The sequence below is a fragment of the Topomyia yanbarensis genome, chromosome 2 (genome assembly GCF_030247195.1).
Source record: "Topomyia yanbarensis strain Yona2022 chromosome 2, ASM3024719v1, whole genome shotgun sequence".
NCBI lineage: Eukaryota > Metazoa > Arthropoda > Insecta > Diptera > Culicidae > Topomyia > Topomyia yanbarensis.
In genome coordinates this window covers 96,433,787-96,442,386 of record NC_080671.1, presented here as the reverse complement: position 1 = coordinate 96,442,386, position 8,600 = coordinate 96,433,787, and positions in this window count along the sequence as shown.

Below are 8,600 nucleotides of genomic sequence, written 5' to 3'. Positions count from 1 at the left end.
AAAATAATTAATTTTCCAGTTAATTAAAAACTTGTTTGGAAGTGGTATATTCGTAGCGGCTTTTATATTGAGTTTCATTTATAATTTTCTTTTTCAGTGCACGTTAGGGTGCCAATAATAGGGTTTTTTCTGAAATCATAACCTTCAATGTCGTTTCAAATGATGAAAAAATTTCACTGTCCTACTTTGAGCTCATTAGGTTTACTCTATTCCATAACCTCTAAGTTTGTATGAGAATTTTACCAGAAGCCAGTCAAGAAAAAGGCAAAAGAACACTCAGTAGGGTGACCAGATTTGTATCTTGAATATCGGCAGACTCACTAATGTCGTTTTTGCTTGAAGCAAAATTGAGGTTCTAACCTCAAAGGTTATTTGATAGTTATCGGTAGGCGTATTTGTGTTCCAAAATGGCAGTGTTAAGATAGAATTACAAAATACTGGAACAGGCAAACGACAAATGACCCTTCAAAGACATCGAAAAAAGATGTTTTGGGAAAGCAACTGGTGTAGTGGGCAAAAAAAATGCTTTTTTTCCGTTTAATTTTTAGTATTGAACCTCTAGAATAGTCTCCCGCAATCTCGGTGGCCACGCTGTACTTCTTTTGTTTTAAGTAGCCATGCATTCCTCGCGCAAAACACACACGCATAATTCAATCTTTCGGCAACAATTTTCAAAAAACTGACAGCGATAAATATACAGTGTAAACACTACACTCTAAACTGCTTCTACCCAAATTTTCAAGAGAAAATACCCAATGGATGAATTTCTACAGCGTTTTTTCCGTGATGTAATATGACATGGGACACCCTTTAATAGCGTTTTTCTGGAAACCGCGTTTTTCAAATTAGCGAACACAATAACTCAAAAACTAATCAACGAATTGACTTGACTTTTAGTATGAGAATGCACAATATGTGTAGTCTGTCGATGAACCACAGCAAACTCATTAAAAAAATTACCTATTATTTTGAACAAAAGTTGGCGAATTTCACAATGAAATGTGACATTTTTCGGTTTTCATGAAGCCATTTTCCGAAACTCGAACTTTTTTCTATTTTTTGTGGTTCGTCGACTAACTATAAGTCTAAATTTTACAAACTTTTACTTTGAATTTCTTGTATCAGACAATTTATCGAGAGTTATTGTGTTCGCTGCGGCGCTCAACGACGTGGAAATGGTTGGACGTCTACTCTTGGAACGCTCGTTTGTGTGGCTCTGCGTGACTGAAAATATTTTTTTCGTGCGCACTGAGTGTATAGATAAAGCTTAACATTAGAAAAAAATCCATTGTTACCTTGCCTTCAAAATCATAAACCAAAATAACCTTCGGTTTGAGCACTTTACACCAGACGCCCTCCTTAAAGGGTGTTCCACATCAAATTGCATCACGGAAAAAACGCTGTAGAAAATAACCCATTCGGTATTTTCAGTTGAAAATTTGGGTAGAAGTAGTTTAGAGTATATTGTTTGCACAGTATTTTTATTGCTGTTAGTTTTTCGAAAATTGGAAAAAATGGCGTCACCCTAACAGTAACGTCGCGAATTGATTTTGGGCAAGCACCTAAAGGGCGAACACGAAATTATTGCGACACATTCAACTTTTTCACCATTGGGTAAAAATCAACCAAATTTTGCATACTTTCTCATTGATGTGTATTGTTTACATGCTGTCAAACTCGAAGTCGTGTTTTTCGATTGAACGAAAATGGAGGTGAACCAACAGAGTCGAGAGAACAAATTCTTTCCAAACACCTGGAATTTCCTGACCTGTCGCACCGGCAGTTGGGAAAAATGTTGAACATTCACCATTCAACCGTCTCCAGAGTGTTGAAGCGGTTCCAGGAGCGGTTGACGTTGGACCACGTCAAAGGAGCTGGAAGAAAGTCGGGACCGGAGAACAAAATGACGGAGGGGAAGGTGAAGCGGATGATTAAAGCAAATCCCAACGTCTCAAGTCGTGATTTGGTTAAAAAGATCGGCATGTCGCAGAGCTACGTCCAGAATGCAAAGAAGAGAGCTGGACTAAATACATACAAGGTACAGAACTTCCCAAAACGCGATGAGCGGCATCAATCGACGGCTAAAACTCGGGCACGGAAGCTCTACTAAAAGATGCTGACAAAACATGGCTGCTGTGTGATGGACGACGAAACGAATATAAAAACCGATTTTAAGCAAATTTCGGGGTTGCAGTTTTTCACCGGCAAGAGCAAGTTCTATGTGGGCGACAAATTTAAGAAGAAGAAAATGTCGAAGTTCGCCTCCAAATATCTCATTTGGCAGGCCATCTGCTCTTGCGGACTGAGGAGTGAGCCTTTCGTGGCAAAGGGCACAGTAAATGGCGAGATCTACAAATCTGAGTGCCTCGAGAAGCGCCTTTTGCCGTTCTTGCAGCAGCACGACGAAGCTCCGCTATTTTGGCCGGAGCTGCGCCCGGTGGAGCAGTACTGGGCAATGATGAAGCGAGAACTTCGGAAGAGCAAGAAGACAGTCAAAGACGAGAAGGACATGTTAAGAAAATGGAAAAAAACTGAGAAACTGGTACCGGATGACACTGTAAAGACTTTGATGGAGGGCATCAAGCGAAAGTGCGTTCAATTTTACACTCAAGGCTCAATCGATTAACTTTTCTTTTGATTTTTGAAGTAAATATATGTATAAAACTACCCTAAAATTTTGGTTTGATTTTAAACATAAGAAAATTATCATGACATTTTCGGTGTCGCAATAATTTCGTGTTCGCCCTTTAGAAAATCCTTAACTCTCTAATCGGACATCGGAAAACAACTCGGAATCTTGCAGTCAACGTTGAGTCGTGTGATCAAACGTTACTACCAAACTCTGATCTTCTATTAGTAATCAGGATCACAAGCGTGTAGTGAAAGCATTTAAGCGGAATCCTATTCGGTCAGGGATGTGGCCAAAAGTTGTATCTGTCCAAGTTCTTCGTTCAGAGAGTCAAAGACCGGGAGGGACTGCCTACATCGAAAGTGCAGAAGGTTTCAAATCGTGACGAACGGTAAGTCACGGGTCCGGAAATTATGCACCCAAATGCTAACGAAGCCTCATTGTCTCATCATAGATGATGAGACTTACGTCAAGGCGGACTTTCGGCTGCTTCCGGGGCTAGTGTTCTTCGCCGCCCAGAACAAGTTTGATGGAAGGAAAGAAGCAGAAACTTACAAAGTTTGCCAATAAATACATGATTTGGCAAGTGATCTGCTCATGCGGCAAATGGACTGATTACCGGAACTGTAAACGGAGAGATCTACCTCAAGGAGTGTCTACAGAAGCGTCTCCTTCCTCTGTTGAAGCAACACGAGGGCCCTACGATCTTCTGGCCGGACCTAGCTTCGTGCCACTATTCAAATGTTGTCCTGGAGTGGCACGAAACCAACTTTCGTACCCAAGGACATGAGACCCCCCCCCCCCAACGCACCGGAACTAAGACCTATTGTCTGACTGTTTGAAAAGGATCGATAAACTAGGTAATTTTCTACAGCGTTTTCTCCGTTATGCAATTTGATGTCGGGCACCCTTTAATTATTGGACTATATTCAAAGAGTAAAGGGCACCCTTTCACCCATTGGATTTCAAATCAAACCTTGCCGTGGGCAGCAGGGACAGGCAGCCAGGAGATCTGGGATTTAATGACTCCCCTCCGCACCACCGGACCTTCTGCTAGTTGGGAAGTATTGCTAGGATATGCTGTCACTTCCGCTAAGGTTTTATCCAACACTTCAGCATAACACACCCTAATCCAACTGGAGTACCAACCGGCACATTAGAATCGATACCAGTAAGTTCCTAATCATGGTATACTGACGGCAGATCACGGATGTGAATAAAGAATATATCGAATTTTTTTTTTTTTTTTTTTTAATTCGTTTATTTGACACGGCTCATAGCGGTAGTTTAACGGAGCCGTGGATCTTTTATACGTTTACAATACATGTAAAAATAAAAAATACAAACAAGACTTAATTAATTGGATCTCGTGCGCGCAACTTTTTATTGCGAGCGGAGACCTTCTTTCGCGAGGTCTGTCGGCAAACAGCGTCAGGGGGGTCATTTAATTCTCTCTTGTTTTTCACGTCCCGGTCGAAGCTGGCTTGGTGTCCGGGATCAGATGTTCTCCCTTGCTTCTTGCACTTATTGTTGATCAGTGTAAATCCGTCGTCATTGTTACTGCATTCGTTGCCGATGTTGCTTACAGTTGCTTTTGGGGTGCTGGATGATTCTTTTGCGGTTGTCATTATACTCTGAACAGCTGCCACAAATTTGGCCACCGTTTGTGGTTCAGGCATTGGTATTGAAAACTCTGTTTTAGGTTGGTTTGCCGTAGATGAGTTGGCAATAGGTTGAGATGCAATTTCCTCTGCATCTTCCGCGCAAGGTTGTCCATGATGAGCTGTCTGATTACAATACTTGCACGTAGGAGTTTGCCCCTCATGGGTGCATAGTGTGGTTTGCATAATTGTAGTGCCGTGAGTATTGAGTTTTATTGCCAAGTAGGAGGGTATAGGCCTTTCAACCCGCATCCTCACTACAAAAACGCCGTTAGGTGTACCCGGGAAGAAGTTTCTCCAAGTATCAGGTGTAACGGATTCTACTTCTCCGTATTGCGACATGCATTTTGCAATTGGCTCAGGAGGAGTACGAGGTGATAGGTCATATAACCTTACATCTATATAATCATTCTCAATGTATACGGGAATCTTAATTCCAACGTTGTCACTTTCAACCACGTGTTTTAAATTGTTCTTCAAAACGAAACGCTCGGCTTGTGCTAACGTGTTGAATGATATTAACACTACATTGCGAAGATGATGGTACTGAAGGTACAAGACTTCCGCAAGCCTAAGTTGCATTTTTACCTTCAGAAGGTATTCCACTTCACTAAAACTCGGTCGTTTTAAACAAAATTTAAAGTCGACGACCGCAGCATTGGGTCGGAGTAGAGCTTTTTCGTCAACTTTACTCATGATGACAAGAATAATCCGATATTTCCTTTGTTCTCGAGACAATGCACACTAGATCGAGAGGCCTGTTGTTCACTTGGCTCGATTGTACGTCTGACTGCGGCAGAAGTAGAAAGTAGACTCCTATATATCGAAATTGAACCATGGACCGATAGCCATGCCAAGGATGGGTGACGTTTCCCTATAATGGCGAGCGAGCTAATGGTACTAGCTGACCTCCATACCGTTAGAGCTTTGGTAGGTCTCCAAGTGCGTTCGAAAAAACGGTACCTTATCCGGTGAAAGTAGACTTAGTTGAACGTTCCTGACTAGCACCGATCCGGCCCTGAGCGCGGCACCCTACGAAGGACCGCGTCAACCCTCGCATGCGACCTCACTCCTTGTATAGGTAGGTAATCATGGGATTATATAACGGCGACTACCTACTGCGGGCGTAGATAGCGGCTTGAAGATGGGAGCAATAGGGCACCAAAGAAAGTTATAATTCCAGGTACGGCGTACGGCGATGTCAAGCATAACCCATGAAGACCAGCAGTCCGGGTTACCTAAAGTGACGAAGTTGAAGCAAATGATTGAAGAGTGCTACGAATTCGTGCAGAGTAAAGGACAGATCAGGGATCTAGTGATTAGTATCAAATCCGCCGTTTCAGTAGCCAAATGTGAACAGATTGTGTTACTAGAGACTGCTGAAAACACCGAAGACACTCCTGTTCTGTGAAAAGAATAAGGGAAACACCAGAAGAGAAGGTGGAACCGAAGAAATCCAAGAAGGTTGGTGAAGGACAGCGAAACAACCGATAAATGGAGTGTGGATGGCGATCCGTAGAAACCATGGAAGAGAGGAGGAGAAAACCGAAGGAAAAGGATGAAAAAAAAGAGAAAGAAAGAAGACCTTCGGCCGCACCAGGAGAGTTATAGCGGAAACGCTCTAGGCTTCAAATCAAACGATGGTGTGACGTACGTTGCGAGGGGAGAACGTACCAGGCGCATTCAGAGTGATGAGATGCTGTTCAAGCTGAAGAAGGATCCATTGATCAAGATCTCAACCTATAGGGAACTCGCGACAGAAGCGGTGGGAGGAGAAGCGAACGGAAGAACTGTAGTTCAGGAGACAGACGAGATCACAACGGGTGACGAAGTGAAGAGCGCGCTAATAAAGCAATGTAACCTGGAGAAAGAGCAGATGTCCATCAGGTTGAGGAAGGCGTACAGTGACACACGGACAGCAGCGATACGCTTATCACCTACCGCTGCCAATAAGCCTATGTCGACCGGTAATATCAAAGTCGGATGGTTGGTGTGCTCGTTACGATTGATCCCTAGAGCCACTAAACAAAAGGAGAAGTGTTTCAGGTGCCTGGGTTTCAGCCATCAGGAAAGAAACTGTAGAGGCCCGGACAGATCTAATCTGTGTTGAAAATGTGGAGAGAAGGGACACATTGCTAGAAACTGCACAAAGCATCCGAAGTGCATGCCCTGCACAAAGGAGGACGGAAAGAATCACATGACGGGAGGCTTCTTATGCCCAGAGTACAAAAAGGTGTAGGCAGGCCAATGATGATGAAGATAATCAAGCTTAACCTCAATCATTGCGACCTTTCACAGCAACTGTTGTGGCAGTCAACGACAGAAACGACGTGCGACGTCGCAATAATTGCAGAGCCGCATCGTGTTCCTCCCGATAACGGTAACTGCGTTGCGGATAGTGCAGGGATGGCGGCAATCCAAGTGATGGACGGTTTCCCTGTCCAAGAGGTGGTGGATAGCACACACGAAGGCTTCGTGATCGCCAGGATCAACGGCGTATTCGTGTGTAGCTGTTATGTTCCTCCACGGTGGACACCAGAGCAATACAACCAGATGCTGGACGCACTAGCCGACTCGTTAGTCTGGCGAACGCTGGTTGTTTTAGGAGAAGATTTTAACGCTTGGGCCAAGGAGTGAGGTAGCAGGCTGACCAACACAAGAGCCTATTGGAAGCACTGGAAAAGCTGGATGTAAGGCTGTGCAACGAAGTTCCCGCTAGCACATTCTGTAAAGACGGCCGGAAATACATCATCGACGAAACATGTAACATTCTGCAGTGCGTCGCTGATGGAAACCATGAAATGGCGAGTTAGTGAGCAGTACACACATAGCGATCCAATACACCGTTGGTAGACAGTGTAGACGCTGGGGCAACGCTTATCGTGTCGTGATGGCCAAGATCTAGGATCCAACGACGCCAGCTGAAATGTGCGCTAACAAACTACAATGTATCGTGGATGTACTTTTCCGAAGCACGACCTAACCGCGTGGCAACCCTACGCCGTACGTTGAAGCCAGACGGTGGAAATGCTGGTGACAATCGTATCTCCAATGACGAGCTCCTCATCGTGGCGGAAGGTCTGAAGACTGCAATCCTGGAGTTTCCGGACATGTTCAGGATAGTCCTACAGAAATACCTAGATGGCTACTTCCCGAATAGATGGGTATCCAGAAGCTGGTGTTCCTACCAAAACCTATTAAACCACCAAGACACCCAGCATCGTATCGGCCTATATGTCTGCCGGATACTCTTGGTAAACTTCTGGAAAGGGTCCTTATCAACATGCTAACGAACTACGCTGAAAGCGAGATCGGACTATTGCAGAAGAAGTTCGGATTCCGGAAAGGGATCTCGACGGTCATCGAAGCACAGGAGAAGGGATAATCGTAACCACGCCATGGTGACGATCGACGTGAAAAAAGCGTTCAACAGCGCCAGCTGCATGGCTATCGCCGTAGCATTGCACAACATGCGGATTCGAAACTATTTGTGCAAGGTTTCTGAAAAGTTACTTTCAGAACCGCGTACGTGTCTACGACACGAACATAGGTCGATTAGGATTACGGCGGCAGTACCTCAGGGTACCATGCTTGGCCCAACGCCCTGGAATATGATGTACAACGGAGTGTTAACACTGGAACTGCCCAGGTGAGTTGTGATCGTTGGTTTTTCGGATGACTTTGTCCTGACGATAACCGGCGAAATTCTTGAGAAGGTGGAGTTGTTGACGGCAGAGACAATAGACATCATGGAAACCTGGATGGCTACCGCCAAGTTGCAGTGGTTCACCACAAGAAGGAGGTAGTGCTGGTCAGCAACCGTAAAAAAATCCAGCGTGACGTGATCAGCGTCGGGGGACACTCAAACCCATTGGTGTGTGCGCTGAAGCACCTGGGTGGGATGGTCGACAATCGACTAAATTACAACGGCCATGTCGACTATGTATGTGAAAAGGCTGCGGGGACAACTAACGCATTGGCAAGAATCATGCCGAATCACGCAAGATTCTCATCCTCATCAATCCTGTCTCATCCTCAATACTGATGTGTAGCGTTCCAGCCTGGACTTCTGCGCTGAACTCAAAGCGGAATCGGACGAAGTTGACGAGCACGTTTCGCCTAACGGCTGTTCGTGTCGCGAGTGCGTACAGAACGATATCATTGGAGGTGGTATGCGTAATTGCCGGGATGATCTCCAACTGCTACACTCTGCCTGAGGACGTGGAATGCTACCAGCGGAAGAATGCACGAAATTCAAGAAGACTGGCCAGAGCGGACTCGTTGACTACCTTGCAGCAAGGGTGGGACAA